Here is a 17,613-nt window from a genome sequence, read left to right as displayed (position 1 = left end):
TAAACCATGAATATAGACCAGTGGCATGCAAAAGGGAATGCCTGCACATGAACATACTTATCTGGTGCTTTCTTTGGTCTCTCAGATACAGGAAAACAAGAACCTCAGATCTGGGCCTAGGAAGAGCTGCTCTACATGTTGCTCATCCCTGAACTCCAAGAAAAAGCCACTTTATCTGAATTCTCATCTTCATGCATTTTCTTTGAAGAGAAGTACTCTGCCACCTTAATGGGAGCTCAATTTCTTATGCCTCCACCTCCATGAATGTATGCCAGTTTAAATATCAAAACTGCTGTGTGCATTTCCATACAATTGAAAATAAACATCTCTCATCTTCCTTCCTACAGAGAACTTTAAATGCCACATCCCAGCCTATAATTTATTGACAGAAAGAAAGGCTACTACCATGGTTTATCAGCCTTCCCCCTGCTCCCGGAGGAGGCTGAGGATGCAATGCAGCCACCTGAGCAGCCCCTTGCTGTCACTGCGTGCAATCCTTGCAAAGAACAGGCACTGGGCTGGTGCTCAGACATGAGAGCACAAAGAGCCACTCTCAATGCTCCCAAAAACTTGCCAGCCCCATTTTCTCCTCCCTGCAGATACCTTCCTGGGTTGTGCTTCTGAAGAGGTCTGGCCCTCTGCTTCTATTCTGTCTCTTGTAATGAACTGTATTTGGATAATGGCTGTCCCTCCCTCCTCCTACCTACCCAGGCAGCTGGAGTCATTATATCCTGTCTTCCTACATTTTTTTATTTCTATACCTCATCAACGCTTGTTTTTTGTAAGTGGTTGCTCTTTGCAGATTGGACTTCCCTCAACATGTTGAAAGAACTTGCCAGTCTTGTGGAAGAGACCAGCTTGGAACATAAAAACATCTGATAAAATGCATTATGAAGCCCATTAAACTCCCATCATGGGTTGTCCATTATCATTAACAAAAAAGTTATAGCATCTCTTGTTTATCATCACACCCTCCTCTTGAAAGTCCTGTCTGAAAGCATTTAATGTCTTTACATCTCATCTCTCAACTTTTTTTTACCTTATTCACCAGCTCCTCATTTCTGTTATGCATTGTAGCACAAGAAAAAGGTTCCCATCACAATTTCCCAAAGAAAGAGTGTAAGAATCAAAGTTAGATGTCAAAGTGCATTCACTAAGAGCTCTTAAAGGGAGTCAGCAGGGTTTATTCATAGACTAACCAGTATTTTTGATTTTGGGTTAATGACAGTCCATCAGGTTCTGTTGCTCAGCAAAAGCTATAATCAGAAACAAAATCTAGCTGACACCATTTCTATTATTCTACAGTGTGTGAGTTTAATATCCTGGACTTTGAAACAACTTTCATTTCATTTCTGTAGAACTTCCATAGTGTAAAACATTACATTCACTGGGTAGATCAGTAATTATGTTCCTGTCGTTTGAAGAATCATCCACTTCTCAGGAAAAAACCCCACCAAATCAAAGCTATAAGAATGAATAAGGAAGGATAATTCAAGCTATGCATTTTGTTTCTTACTGCTCTGGCATCCTTCCTTCTACACTTTTCTGTTCAGCTTAAGTGATTTGACTTCCTGAGCCAATTCTTTAGACAAACTAGTGTTCTAATTTTAGGTTTATCAGATGGCTCACAAAACATTTTCTTTGTGTGATTCTGCAGTGTCCGTTTCCATACAGTCATTACTGTGTTGGGGGTCAGAAGAAGAAAGAACATTTAGACTCTATTTCTAATTAATCTTGTGTATATTTGCAGGGAATTTAGTTCCAAGAAAGCTCTAAATAATAAAATGCATGGCATCACAACATGCTGCAAAGTGCTCATTATCTGAATATACTCTGACTGCTTTTGCAAACAGATGCTCCAAATACTGTTCTTAATTAAATATCAAGGGTTGGATTCAAATGTTGGTCCATGCCAGCAGAAGATAGCATAAATCCTGGCACTGGGCCCCAGTCCAACAAAAGGTTGGTTGTGAATGCCTGAAACATTGCAGGCTTCCCTCTCTTGTGGGCAGACTTGCCAGACATTGAGATATAATGCAAAGAGTCTGGATTTTGGGGTGTTTCTCAGGTGTCAGGGTGGGAGTGCAGTCCAGATGGCTGCTTGACAGCAGACTTGTGTATGGATTGGGCATGATGCTCTCCAGTCAGGCTGGAGAGAGCTGCTTCCTCATATCGCCAACAGCCACCACTACAAATTCCTTGAATCTTTGAGGAGATACAGGAGTCAAAATAAATCAGGAGTTGGAGAAAGAATTTTGAGCTGAGCTTTCACTTAAACAACTCCTCTTTTTTCTCATCACCTTGTGGGATTTTTTTCTGCTTAGTAATGGCTGTTTTTAGATAGTGATGGAGATGGTAAATGATTTATTTTTGGAGTGTGGAGTGATTAGTCAGGGTTTTGGTGTTTTGTTTTGGCAAGGAGAAGAGAGGTAAAGAAAAGAAAAATGCAGGTAACAAAGGGATCTTTTCTTTGAGCTGATGACTTTTGAGCCACATCAACATTGCATAGTGCAACCTGTGTAAAGAAGATGAACTAACCTTGGAGAGCAGCATAGCACGGCTGTACAGCCTTCCTGATCTGGTAGCAGAGATTTCAAATATTTCAAAAGACAGTATTTCAGATGGTCAAAGATCTAGCATTTACCTACAGAGAAAGTCTGAAAAAAAGCAAAGACATAGCACAGTTAGATCAGCCATTGCATAATATATACTAATCCCACTGAAGCATAGTTTTGGTGTTGTTTTTTTGGGTTTTTTTAAGATCCTTTCTTCTCATGGGTTCACAGCTCTTTTGGAAGAAGATTTAATCTTGGACAGCAAGGCTAAACATTTTCCTTAAGAGGCACACAAAAAATGAGGAGAACAGAAAAGGAGCAGGAAGCAAAAATTAAAATGGACAAAGAGGCAGAAACATGATGGGTTGCCAGCTGGGTTCCTTTTTGGTCCCCTTCTTTAAGAACTGGTCAAGTTATTTCTTTGGCTTAACAAGGTACCCTGGGCTCAAGGTCATGGGTATCCTGAGGCAAAGGAGCTTACAGAGCTCGAAAGCTTTCCTGGCTGCCTGTTCTTCCAGCCTCTGTGTCAGGCTATCAACCTCCTCAAAGGTCTATTACCTACTTTCCAACACAGAGTTTTAGTCAATTGATTAATATCCATTTGTTTGTGTTTTTTTTTTTTTTATTTAAAAGCCGTAGTATTAGCATCATGTTTTGATGCATGAAGTAGGGTTTTATTTATTTTTAACTTTGTTGTCTTTTATGCACAAGTTTGCAGAGCAAACTGATTCAAACTTTTCTATGCTTTATAGGTCTATACACCCTCACCCACAACTGAGGCATCTCAATCTACCATCTGTCTTTTCTCAGTACACACAGACATAGTTTTTAGGGCAAGACCTGGGTGGTGGTCTTCTTCCTTCACCACTGTTACAAGAAAACTGCCAGAAGCAGCCAGCCTGAGATGCCAGCTGATGAGAAAAAACAAAGCTTTACGGATCCTTGGAAAACATTTTACTTTTCTATCACTCTCTCTTTGCTGTGTGCTGCCTCTGTAATGATTGCTTTACCTCTTTATCACTCATTCGTCGATCTGTTCTTTTTTTCTTTTTTTTCACCTTTCCTATTTAGTCATCCTCATCTCACAATTTGCTTTCTGTCTATCTGATTTCCTTCTAATTCAACCCTTCAGAAAAGATGGGAAGAACACCTGTGGAGCAAACATCCTAATTTTTGCCAACATTCCAGTGAACCTCATTGCTTATGCTTTATGCCTCTTTCCTCACCCCATTTATATCTGATCTATCTCTAATTCAAGCTGTGTAGTAGAGACACTGCCTACAACTTTTTGTTTGTACAAAGATGCCTCATTCATATTTTGTTCCTACCTAGCATTGAAATAACATGCTAATGTTTAACATTGATGTATAGAGGCAAACTAAGCAGGGCCAGCACTGTAGGACTTCATGACATTCTAAAGAAAAAAACACCTGTATTCTAATCCCAGTTTTACTTTATTAGATCCTTAGCTTCAGGCACTGGGAAAAATCTTCAGGGATTGCGTCTTATCAGTCTGTTTTGTTCCATACTTAAGTGAGGTTTAAGGCTAACAACCTCCATGAAAAAGAAATGCCCCTTTTTGGTGGAGAATTGGATGCTCAGCACAGCAGCAGCAATAAAACTCAGCAAACTGGAATGCACACTCAGGTATTCCTGTAAAACTTACATCTCTCTTGTCTCCTTCAATGGGAATGGTCACAAAAAACTTGCAGGAAGTTGTCTGCCTTTTCCTCAACAGATCTGTTGTGTAGAAATCCCTGAAGACAGTGAAAGGCACAGTGCTTTCCCCCGCATCTCCACTGCCATTTTTAAGCATTGTCCCAGGCTTTTTTACCAAGCCCATCTGTTCTACTTTATGCCACTTCTCTGCAATATAAGAGAACTAGAGGGCTTCTTTGGGGAGGAAAAGCAGAGTACAAATACCCTCTTTACTGTATCCTCTCAATATCTTCCTCTGGGTGCAGTTGACTGCATGGCAGCCTAGTGGGGTTTCACCCTGGGTGTGTATCCAGCAGCCTTTCGGGGCTAACACACTGTCCATTAATAACTCCTGATCAGCAAACCCTAACTGTGAGTCAGGAATGGAAGCAATCCATACTTGGAAGGGTTCTGGCAGCAAAGATACAAACACGTGTAGACCTGGCAGATGCTATGGACGTGAGAGCTCCAGGAGAGGCTGGGGGCAGTGCTGTCAGTGCATGGTACTGCTGTAGGTGGGCTTGGACCCCCAGACTGAAAGTGCCTCTGAGGTCTGAGACAGTCCAGCAGTCAATGTCTTGTATGGCCTCATCAGGGAGCAAATGCTGAGGAAAGCAATATGAAGAGAGGGGGAAAAGCATGGAGACTCCAACATGTGATTATGTAAAATGCAAGGTGTGGCTGGATGCATGTGCTTTCTCATTAAGATGACTTTCACATGATTACAAGAAGCCAACAAGAGATAAATCTGTTGTAATGCAATCAGTTTGTCATGTTTTCCTGTTTTGGTTTTGTGCGTGTGTCTACCTGCAGGAAAATCAAGTGAGGAAAAGGAAGCATATAAAACATTATCTATAAAAACTGGCTGTATGGCGTCTAACAGATTCTCCTTTAACATTAGGGGAAAAAAAAAAAAAAAGGAAAGAACAAAAAAAAAGAGAATTCAACATTTGCATGAAGCTTATTTCCACCACAGCCAGGTAAGAAGTCACATTCCTGCCAAGCATTACAAGAGTATTCCAGTCATAAAACTCTTTTACATGTCCAGCTTCATGGTGTCTTCTCAGGAATAAATTGCATTCCCAGCAGGTCAATAAAGAGTTTTCAACATGCCAGAATCATGAATCCACTCAGTGAAAAAGCAAAACAAAGATATGCAGTGCAAGCTGCTTTGAAGGGTCAACAAGATAATGGTGAGTTTTAAAACTATGAGGGGTTGTTGTACTGACCTCTACAAAGATAAAGCTGTTGCTTTGCATGTCAGTTACTTCTGACTGTACTTTTCTCTTTCCCCACAATTGGTGTGCATGTCTGGCAGAGTGCAATTGCCTTTTTGAGTATGAAGAGGAAATTAACAATTTTTTTTCTTTCTATGCAGAAATGAAGGAAAATATTTTATCAATTTGGAGTTATGAGAACAAACAACATGACTAGTAGAAAGCTTTTAAAAAATTGTGATTTTTTTTAATGCATCAAAGAGGTAAAGCAATCACAGAATCTGAGCATAGAGGAAGAGATCTAGGAATTTTGGAATGATTGAGCCCTTTTGATTCAACCTTGCAGTGCCTGTCCAGAAATGTTGAAACCCTGCTAAACAGACTCCTGTTTATCTGCAAAAATAAGTGCTGCGATTGAGGGTGACAGTACCAAGAGAGTACTGCAGTGTTAAGTAGTGTTTTCTGCATGTCTTTTTGTATTAGAAAAGTAAGATGTGATTCATTTAGTGTGCCTCTTTCCCCAAATATATATGGTGCCATTCAGTTGATTTTTTACAGTATAACATTCCGAAGACCAAATCCCAGTGAGGTAGTTTCAGGAATTTATTTCTTATGGCAACATCCATGGTATATTGTAGCAATTAGCAGTGTGCAAGAATAGAATCTCTCTCCTTCAGAGCACCATGGTCATGACAATGCATCAATTATATGAGGACGTTACACACTTTTATAGGCACAATTAAAAGGATTGAGTGAGTTTGCTGAATATATTCTCCATGTGGGGCAATGCTTAATTGTAATCATTGTATAATGAATGTAGCATGCAAGTTATCTTGTGTGACCTGATTAGTCAGAAATAATGTTTCCACTCTTTGGAATGAGATTGTTATCAGTTTCAATAAAAGCAAGCAAGACTTCCCTTGATGTGAACTGTGTGCTTCTAGCATTGTTGAATCTGTACATAAAACTTTGAGACAAACTGTGAGGAACTGAAATGGAGGTAAAGCAGACAGCTTCACAGTTTGATGGCAACAGCAATGAAGGTATGAGATAACTCATTTTGGGAGAGCCACTAGCAAAATTGCTTTTCCAATTGCTCCAAGAAGCAAGAAGTCCCGATTTTATGTGTGCCCTAAAGGAGGCCAGTTTCAGCCTGATTACTTTGTCCCCTGTCTAAACAGACCTGTCTCTGTAAGGTATACAACAAGTTCTTCTACCAGGAATTTCTTAGACTCAAATATGCTTGACTTTTTGACTGTTCACCACACATAGGTGCTGCCAGCTTCTGATCTCAGTTTATGCTTTAGTTGGAGTCATCCGTACAGGGCAGTTGCCAGAAGCTGGAACCTACGTCCTGCTGAGGTTGTGGTGAGCACCGTCCCCAGCTCTCTCCCTGCACCTGGAGGCACCACACTTCTCCCACCTGGACTGTGTTTCCTCCCATTTCCCTATTCTCTAATTCCAGAGATATGCTTATTTCTGGGAAAAGGCATGTACTTCAAGGGCTGTTCCTTCTTCTTGTGAAGGGAGCCAGGTGACAGCAACCACAGCAAAGCACTCATTCTGACTCCTCACATCTCCTCACATTGCTTTTTGTTTGAGTACCTTCTGTTGAGCTTCTAAGGAAATACCTCATAATGAACTTGGTTCCTTCTAGGACTAAATATCTTTCCCAACATTGGTGCATGTTATTTTGATGCTGTGCCTCTGATTCTCAAGTACGAATGCAGAGGTCTCTAGGTCCAGGATCTGTCTGCCTTATCCCCTTCCTTCTTTCTCAGTCACTCCTGATCCATGGTGTTCAAGTACCTTCTTATCTCAAAGGCTTTATCTAACATTAGTTATTTCTCAGTTTTACAACTTTTCATCCAGTACTGATGGTTTTTTCATCCAGTCTGTTCTCCTGTCACCTCCACATGTTTTTGGGACTGTCCCCTCAACCACAGTAGTCCAAGCACAGGTATCTAGGATAGTGGGTGTTGTCCACATCACTATAACCATGACCTCCCTTGTCCTTGATATAAGGCAGTTCTTTTAACACATCAGTGAGTGCTTCCAGGCCACTTTTCTTTGCTGCCATTTTATTCCTTGGTGTCTCTGCTCTCAGAAATCCCTGCCATGACCTCTGTTGCTCTACATGAAGGCTAGACAGACAATATCACAGGTCCTCTGCTGTATTTCCTCCTGCTGCTTCTGTAACGCCACTTACATCTCCACATATTTTTCTCTGGGAAGGCCATCTGCAATACCTCTATCCAGAGCTCTTCTTTGCAAGCAGCAGTGTATTATTTAAGTGCAATGGCCTCTGATATTTCAATGTTTTGGTAAATCAACCAAACTTGAACAGTTTCAAGAAAGCAAATCAAGTTCCTCCATCGCAAGTTAATTTTATTCAGGATCCCTTTTCTGCAGATTGCTGCATCTCTCACACTGTCAGGATAGTGAGTCCCAAGATGTTCCATTGTGCCTATCTGCTTTTCCCACCCTTGTCAATCTTTATCTTTTCTCTCCTAAGTTCTCCTTCCTGACTGGCTTTCAACTATTGCCTTACAATTTTTGGCATCTGGCTGCTGGTGGGTGTTCATACACCACTGCTCTCCTGAGCCCAAGTCCCACACTTTTTACTTTTACCCAACTCCTGATCATTTGCTGCTTGAAGGTGACATCAGAGTCAGATGGCCACCCTTCAAGGATTCAGATCTCTAGTGCAGTCCCTTCTGGTCCTCCTGTCAGTGTTTAAAAACTGCTAAAGGAAGAGTCCCCTTTAAAGATATAACTGAATTTAAAACATACTTTCACAGGTATGTGCCACAAACAAGACTAAATTCTCTGTCACACGACAACAGGACACTACCATTTGTTCACTGAAAACACAGAAAATTGAATAAACGCAGAAAACAGCCATCAAGAGCTAGTCTTTGAAAAGGCACTGTCCGTCAGTCAGGAAATCCCTCTGCAGCACAATGCTGGTGCCTGTGCAAGTATTTCAGGGAAGCATTTTTGTATGGTTTGCATTACTGCCAAAAGTCAGAAACGAGACGCTGAGCCAGCTGGATCTCCGCCTGATCACCTTACAGTATTTTAATTTTCTGTGTTCTTAGGCTGTATTTACAAGCGTTAAATACTTCCAGGAAGTTCTTGGATGTGCTAATACAGCAAAGATGAAATTTCAAAGGTGTCTCTAATTTAAAAGCCTGAACGACAGAGCTGTTGATTACACATCAATAGCAACAAAAGGGAAAGGACCAGAGAAGATTTTAAAAGAAAAACGTGTTAATTTTTGGTCATTGTAAGGTGGAAGGTCATGTGGAGTCATTCACTAGAAGAAGTTTCTCTAGTTTTCACTTTCTGTTTTCTGATCTTGAAATCTGAAAAGTTTGAGAGTTGCTGCTAGTTAAAAGCCTGAGCTGATACCAAAATAAACCCCAGGAATTACACTGGGAATTTACAGACTTTGCAACTGCCCCTTGTTTGTTTATATTCCTGAGACAAATTCAGGCAGAAATATTAGAAACCTGTTTACTGAACAAGCAAAGCTGTGGAGTTGAGCACATCCTGAGCTCAAAGGAGCATTTTGTTCATTGTTAACCGACTGAGGCCCGACAGTGCTGAGACATCCCTTTGTTGGGAGGATCTGAAGAGGCAGTTTGTAGGTGCCGGACAGCCCAGCTTGGACAGCTTTGTCAGCTTAATTAACACATTTCTCCCTCTGGGAGGAGGGAGCTTCTGAACTGATGGAAAGAGCCCCACACTGTTTGTAAAGTCACCCAAGTGCCACCAGCCCAGAGACTTTACCAGAAGGCTAGCTAGAAGCACAGACTTCAGCTTTCCCTTTTTTCCCCAGTGAGTACCTTGGAGTGGAGAGCAAATCTGTTTCCCGACAAAGAATGACTCACGAAGGCTGCTTGGCTTCCCTTGCTAGGTCGGTGATAGGGCATTTGGCCGTGTCTTCCAGGCTACCTTTTGTATACAAAATACCTGGTGGCTTTGCTCTTGCAGAGATGTGTTCGAGAGCAAACACAGCAGGCTCAGGTGACTCATGGGGTGTTGCTAGAGCTAACTAAAAGAAGCAAGCTGGGGACATGTTCAGGTCTCAAGTTCATGTCTAAGTGTGACTGAGGCATAGCAGCTAAGGAGGGAAACTGGATTTGACATTCCCAAACCTTGACCAGAGCAGTGGTAAGTGCCTCAGCTGTGCCTGAGCTCCTAGCAGAGGGCAGAGCAGCAGAGCTTGCTGGCCAGAGAGCCTGGTTAGCCCCCTCTGCCCTCCTGGTGCATGTCAGCTCTCCTGCCAGGAGCCCCACAGTGCTGGGAAGGGAGCAAGCCAACAGGTCTGGGGCTGCCCCACAAACTGAAGAAAGGACTGCTGATGCTGCTTTCCTCACTGCTGGTACATGGCTCTGCTGTCAACTGTGGTTCTTGAATGAAAGCAATTTTAAAGAATTTGGGTCAGTTTGTTTTTCTGCATAGAGGATGCAAGTGTTCAGTGCTTTACTGAGGGGTAATACAAACAATCCCTGTATTCCTCTGTGAGACAACTTGTTCTGAACAAACTTGCTTTATCACTTTGGTGTGCTCGAGGCTGTTGTTTTGTTTTTAATTGCTCTTATTTCAGCAGCACCTCAAAGACCCTACCAAAAGCAGGGCAGCGTCTTCCTAGCATTACAGAATGTAAAACAGTGCCGTCCCCAAACAGGTGGTGATCTCAGTATGTCTTGGAGGCTAAAGGGAGGATGCAATGGAGCAAAGGTGTGATGCACCAAGGCTCTTCCTCACAGGCATCCATCAGGTTAATGACCAAGTGGAGACTGGAGGTCGGGTTTCCTGGCACTGTGGCATGCACTCACTTTTCCAGTCACCCCAATCATCACACCTGCGCGTTTGGATTAAAGTGGAATTTGTCCTCTTGCCCACGCCAAACTGTGTGTCTGGGCAGGCTCCCTGAGTACTTCTTTTCTAAACACATCACATCAGCCCTTCTCACTGTCAGGATATCACCTCACAAGCATTCATACAAGAGCTAGTCCAGCACAACCATCAAAGAGGAGGAGCAATTTAAAGCAGGTCTCACTCCATAACTCTCTCCAGATGAACAAGCCCTGATTTATGACCCTTACAAATCCCAGGCTATAGTGAATGAAACGAAAAAGATGACAGCTATATGTCCAGAAGAATTTGGGATAATTCTGCAGTGAAAATTTCCTTCTACAAAAAAAGCGAGAGAAAAGAGGAAATGTGTGGGACAGACAACAGGTATCACTAGCAACTTCTCTGCCATCTTCTGCAAAATTTCAGGCTCAAAGGGAAGAAGTGACAGACACTCAGAAAATACTCCTTATATTGTGATTTTTAAAGGAAGTGCTCAAAACACGGGAGTGAGGTACAGCATGATAAGATACCCAGGGTTACATTAGGAAATTAAATACTTTAAAATGAAGACCCACCATGTGAACTAGCAATTGCATCTCAATCAGGATGTTATTTATCTATCACCAGAAGCACACATGGTTGTTAGCAGACAAAAGAAAAATAAAAACCCCTCCAGCATGAGTTTGCTAATCATAATTAGGTATAATCAGATTGGAAGATATTTTGTCAATTATTTTTGTTTTGTTCTGTTCTATTCTTTGGAAAGGGCAAATTTACTAAAAGGGAAAGATTTTGCAGAGAGATTCACATAAATAAATTTCCTATGCAACCTTGCTGAAAGAAAACATTCATACAAGGAAACGCTTTAGACATTTAAAAATTAAAACACTTCCATGTGAAATTAACCTAAGTTTTGTGATGATTTCTCCTATTGCAAACTGTAAGGATCTTTGTTTTTCACTCTGCTTTGTTGCAAAACACACTCTATAAACTGCTCATTGAAAGAATTTTTTTGACTGTGTGGTGCAATGAAGTATGAAACCATATCAAGAGTGGGGGTCAGGATAGTCCTGGGCATCAGAGACCCACTGAAAGTTTCACACAGGCTTAGAAACACGGACAGGTTACAGACTGCATGGGCTGAGAGCAATCCAAGCAGAGCAGTAGCAAAAGAAACATCATAGAATTTCTCCTGGAAAGAGGCCAAAGGAGCCTCAAGGGCAGGTGAATTGACAGGGCTTAGGGGGAGAGGGGCAGCAGGGGAGCACAGTATGATACAGAGCTATTGCTAAGGAAATGGCTGATCCAGGAAAGGATGTGCTGTAAGGAAATGTCAGCATGAATATTTCATATGTTGACCCTTTTTGTAGTTTTAACGTCTTAAAAGACAGTGACTGTAACTGACGTTAGACTCCGGGAAGAGAATGCAATTCCTGTCCCAGGAGACTGACGTATATTACCCCAAAAATGCAGCTCCAGGCTATGTTCTGCAAGGTGACATGCACTGCTACATGTATTCACTGAAGGAGCATCATCATTATCTCCCTGAACCTTAATTTCCCGTGGAATATCACCTCTGTGCTTTTTTCTTTCTAGCTAATGTTGCAGTTTCATATATAAGGGCTCTTGTGGAACAGAAAGGTATAATAAGACTCAGTGGATGCAGGTTGAAACCTGACGAGTTCAGACTGCAAATTAGCTGAGGCATTTCTGCTTATCACTGGAGGTAAGTAAACATTAACAAGGGCTGTAGTGGATTTTCCACAATTGGAAAACTTAACATTGTAATTGGTTGTTTTTCTAGAACCAAACAATGCTAATGATTTTTGCACAGGAATTAAGAGAGGGGCATTCTTTGGTCTGTGTTACAGACTAGTGCCTTCTGGCCTAAGTTGTTGATTACTCTAAAGTAAACTCTCTTGCCCTCAGTAAGAAGAAATTTGTGAACTGAAAGCTAACTACAGATGCCTCAGGTTCTAGCAAAACCCTTTTATTGTGAAAGCTATTTCCCTGGCTCTAGTTTGTATAAAACATCATCCTATGCATTGGGGCCCTTTAAATGATTTACCCTCTGGTAGCTGGTGCAGCATCTAATGGACACATCTAGTGTGGGAGTGAAAACAATATGTGATATGAAAAGGTTTATGCACTGACCCTAGTATTGCCTAGCATGGTTTCTTTTCCATGTTTTGACATCACAGTCCCGGCTGTCCTTACCCATGAAATCTTTCAAGCAGAGCTCCCATCTGCCTACCCCCCAGGCTCCACAGAGGTGCCAGGACCTTGCATTTTTGGAGCGCAGGACTGGAGCTCTTGCTGCTCTCTGGGCTATCTGAGCTGTCTCACTGTTGGAGAAGCCTTTCAGTGAGGGACTGTTTCCAAGACTGTCCTTCTGCTCTGCAGCAACAGGGTTTCACTACCAGACATAGTCCTCATGCCACCCCTATAGCACACAAGGAGTGCAGACAGGAACTAGCTGGCTGATTGACCCCATGGACACACAGCCACCACGGGAGCCAAAGAAACTTCATCAATCACCCCATTTGTCCAAGCAATACAAGTCATGTAATTCATAAGCCAAAGGCTTGGAAACTGAGCTCTGCATGCGCTGAGAGCACAGACCTCTCTGTGAAGGGGCTGGGCAAAGAGCACTTTCTAGGTGACCTCAGGGAGGGGGGTTTGCCAAGCAATCTGTGCCATGAAGATGTGCCTTGTTGACCATGAGTGAGGTTACGTGCTCCTCTGACCCACACAGCCGCTCTGGGAGCTGTGAGTGCAGAACAGGAACAGAGCACTAAGGGACCTGGAGCCTACTCCTAAGAGCTGAAAGTTAAGTACCTACTGAAGTGCTTTGCTGATCAAAGCCTTTGCACAAGAGACTTTTTCACCAAACAGTACAATGCCATTGTCTCATGGCCCTTCACACCAACCCCTACGGTCAGTTTCTCTCGGGAAGATGTAATAAGAAAGTCAATATGCATCAAGTAGAAGATGGAAGAATAAACCCCAAAGTTGGCCTTCATTTTAGTTTCACCAAAACATCTTTGTTGTCATCAAAGGGATTTTGTTTGTTCCAAGTCAATTTAAATATTAATATAGGCTAAAACACGGGATAAACCAAAACAAGGAAAACATTTTACTAATCTATAAACTAGATAGAACAAGCTGCCAGCTGGGAATAATGCTAAATGGTCCCTTTAAGCTACTCTGTGGAATGTGAGTTTAATCAATTTAGTCCAAGCCACATTAGTTTCATAAAAGCTGAGAGCAGTGCTTTCTCCCAGGGGTTTCCTTTGAGGGATATTCCTCTCAGAGCACAGTATCACAGAAACAATTAAGGATGATAACATTTTTTGCATACACCAAGCAACTGATGAATCAACACTGATCAAGACATACTTTCATAATTATTTTTTAAACTGCACTTCCAAGTTCACAGTATAGTCACCAAGCTGACAGAAGTAGTAATGACTAGTGAAAATTATTGTCCCACGACCCTGTGAACTATTTTTGACAAGCAAATACTTTCCAGGAAGGTGATAGGGGGGGAAAAAAAAAAAAAAAAAAAAGGTGTTCTCATTAATAGTCTGTGCACCTACTCAGGTGGAAGACAAGGTGGGTATAAGTCTTTCTAGCATCATTGGCACATTCTTAGTCTTCCCTCTCAGATTAATGGGCACTAAGGTTCCCAGGTCTCAGTGATGGTTGCAAGCTCATTACAGGTGCTACTTTGCTTGTATATCATTGCTGTCCCACAAGCCTATAATTTATTGCTTAGAAAGGATTTCTGGATATTTTCCCAGATGTAAAATCACAGAGGGTTGTATTTAGTGCTCCAGCTGATGACAACCCTACCTGCATACATTCTCTCTCTCTCTCACACACACACATACTTGGCTTTGAACTCTGACATTTATTTTATGTCATAAATTCCTTCAATTAAGCAACACAGTGCATTAGTATAATTGTTAGTCCCAGCCTGCATTGTCTTTTGGAATAGCTAAGTAGAATTCTAGCGATGTTGTTGCAGTTCATATTGTACATAAAGTCTGCTAATAGGCATTTAAGGAGGTTTTGGTGAAGCTCTTTGCTACGGTAATGCTCTTACTTCAAGGTTATTTATATAAAAAGGTGTCTAGCCTTTGTAAGGAAAAACTCAGCATCCCTCTGTGCTTCCTGTACAATAACATGATGCAATACTTTTTGTTCTGAAGTTATTATCTTGGTTTCTCTATATACATTTTCATATACATTATGAAAATTCAGGCAGGCCTTAAAACAAATTGAAAAGATTAATTCAAAGGTGCCCTTGAAAATTCAGGGCCATAAAATGGGAACAGAAAAAAACCAGCATGATAAAAAGCAGTCCAGTTGTGGACTCATTTGCTTAAGTCAGACTTCTCTGTCCATTAGAACAGCAAGATGATCCAATGTTAACTAAAGTTCAGGAAAACCCATAGCATCACTCAGAAACATGCAGTTCAGAGAAGAGTGAAACTCCCATCCTTTTTCTAATTATGCAGTTCAGCTTTGCAGAGAGAATTTTTTCCCCTGTGAAATATGAGGGGACATAGAAGGATCTGGGAATGCCAGCAAGCACCACTGGACCATCACAAGTTAGCACTTTCATCAATAACATCACCTGTCAGTCAGTCCTAAATGGTTTCCTTAAAGTCAGTCCTAAATGATTTCCTTAAAGTCATATGCCAACTCCCAGGGCCAGAGCATCCTCACAATTCATGGATGATGGTAGGAACAAAGCGTGTACCAATCTTTTTGCTTTTTTAACGGGGAACCAAGAAATCATTTTTCACAGAGTGAAGGTTCTTACAGCAGCAGAGTCCACATGTTTCCTGTCCCAACACATTGCTAAGAGACCCTTAGAGCTCTGCAGGACTGCCTGTCTTCACTGTATTGATCCCTGCTGCAGCAAGCACTACAGGGAAACACTTTTAATTAAATAATCACCCACTCCCAAGTCCATCACATTATTGCTGAATCACAGCTTTCTGACCATTAAAATAATGTTTTGTCATATGTTTTCAGCAGTCTTTTCTGCACAATCCAGCATTGTTTTGCATGGAAAGGGCAGTGGACTTGCTTGCTTAGAGTGACTTATTACAGACATGAAGTATTCACACCCAGAGCAATAATTAACATACTTCCAAGATGGCACAGAACGAGGGAGGTGGGGGTGCTGTGAGGCTTTCCATTGCTCTGGGATAAAAGCCTTTGTCACACTTTACAGTACCATGCCATTTCCACAAATTTACCCGTGGCGAATCACTTGTTTCTGGGGTGATTCATAGCCACGGCTGTTTCCCGTCTTCCTGGGGGCTTTCTGCAGCATGAGGCTTCTCACAGTCTCAGCAAGACCCACGCTTGGAGAGGACTGTCATCAGCATCCAGCCTGGGCTTCTTTTCTGGCGAGAGCGGGTGATAAGGACGGCAGGCTGAACAATGGACGCTCCTCCACAAGCAGATTAGCCCGGCCCTGCAGAACATCATGTATCTTTTAAAGGATGCTGTCAGGAAGAAAACGGCAGGTCAAATCCTTGGTGGGAGCAAATTAGCCCGGCTGCGTCAGCTGCACTGCGGTTGGTGGAGCAGCGCCAGCTGATAGGAGCTGAGGATGTGACCCTGTCTGTCTAGGAAAAGCAGTGTGTGTGTCTGGGACTTGAACAATGCTGGAGGAGGGATTACTGGACTCCAAGGCAGCGTTAGCTTTTTGCTCACTTTTCATCACTTGTGCTGTTGCCCACACTGTCTGCTATAGTGCTGACAGGGCTGGGCAGCTCCGGCCTCTGCGAATGCATTTCTGGCTTTCGTGGGATTGCAAAATAACTGCTGTAATGAGGCTTTCTCACTAAGATTAGAAAACACTGGGAAAGGTTCTCAAGCATACTGAATTTCTATTACATGGAAGGCTGCATCCCACCCCTTCTCTCTTCAAGTGAAGGGGATCGGGTACTGAGGAATAGCAGCAGCAGCATTTTCCCTCTGTGCCACCTCAGCCTACTGGCACCCACCAGAAATCCTCAAAGGATGTGAATCTGCTGCAGGGGCAGCAGAGAGACGAGGGGACAGACCCTCCCATCCCCCTGCAAGGCACAAACATGATGTTCTCTGCGGGAACATCAAGTGCATTTTGAGGACTGACAGAAATGTCACAGCGCATCACAAGTGCTTTCATCCCCTCACCAGAAATAAAACACATGTCAGGTCACAGAAGGCTGTTTTCACTCTTACCAACAGTGCCGGCTGTTGTCTGGCTGTGAAGGACCTCCCAGCCTCTCCAAAGGCACTTTTATGCCAAGGAAACAAGCATCAACCTAAATGATTCTATGATTTTATGGAAGTGTTTTCCTCTCTTTCCTTCTCAGTGGTTTGGTTATTTTTTTGGTCACTCAAGCCTGAAGTAAAAAGTCCAGCTCACTGGAGCCTGTTGGTACAGATACAGCTTCATTTGCTGAGGTTTTGATATCACTCAAACCAGGATTTATCTAGCTTTCATGGATTGTGGCTAAACTTTTTGAACAGTCTGTCCTTCAGGATTTCCCAGATGTCTCAGCTGACACTTTCCTGGCATATATTTCAGGGGAGGAAAGATGTAAAGAAACCCTGTCACTCATCTAACTGGATTTTTTTTTTTATTGCTACAGTGCTATAATAGTGTTGATAAATACTGAGAAAAATTGGCTTCAACTCCACTTTTCTTTCTGTCTGCCAGGACATGTCCAGCTTGAGTTTGCTGGGTGATCTGCAAACTTTGTTGGCAGGTGGCCTGTACAGTATTGTCCACAGTTTTGGCCTGCTCTCTTCACACTCATTTTACATCCAGGATTTAGAGGGTTTCCCAGAAGTCATCTTTGGTTCTCTGATACTGTGCAGGCAGCATACTAACAATCACGTTTAATGGTAGGTTTTCAATTAATGCTTCTTATTCAGTGATCCAGTTGCCAAAGGCTGTTTGTTTTATTAATTCTGGGGGAAATCTGCCCCGATCATTTGCCTGAATCTGTTTGGTACCTAAACCGTGAAATCAATTTTAATAGGCCTTAAGGGATGTGCAGATAATCCAACGTATAACCCTAAGTGTGTCTGATTCCCAAATGAGGTAAATTGTGCCCATTAGTTTGTGGTTAATATTTTGCTTGGTAAAGCCAGTATCATGCATTAATGATTCAGAAAAGAGTCTTAAGCTTCTATGGATTCAGTTAACACACAAACTGTTGAGGGCTGAAACAGATCCACACTTTTGGCAGATCAGCTGG

The 17,613-nt window shown here is 42.2% G+C and overlaps 1 long non-coding RNA gene across 3 annotated transcripts in view; it reads right to left on the bottom strand.

Annotated features, from left to right (window-relative positions):
* The window catches only part of LOC136296072 (uncharacterized), a 71,251-nt gene that overhangs the window by 13,368 nt on the left and 40,270 nt on the right, over window positions 1–17,613 (bottom strand). For 2 of the 3 annotated variants that reach the window (XR_010722859.1, XR_010722862.1), the window contains exon 1: window positions 2,539–4,683. This is a non-coding gene — a long non-coding RNA (uncharacterized lncRNA). Of the gene's footprint in view, window positions 1–2,538; window positions 4,684–17,613 lie in introns of those variants that run through there. The other variant, XR_010722860.1, reaches the window with a different exon arrangement.

Source organism: Chamaea fasciata, unplaced genomic scaffold, assembly GCF_029207755.1.
Source record: "Chamaea fasciata isolate MVZ Bird 193981 ecotype frontalis unplaced genomic scaffold, bChaFas1.0.hap1 SCAF_1, whole genome shotgun sequence".
Classification (NCBI taxonomy): domain Eukaryota; kingdom Metazoa; phylum Chordata; class Aves; order Passeriformes; family Sylviidae; genus Chamaea; species Chamaea fasciata.
Note: the sequence above shows the minus strand (reverse complement) of the source record. Positions and strands in the feature narration are given on the sequence as shown.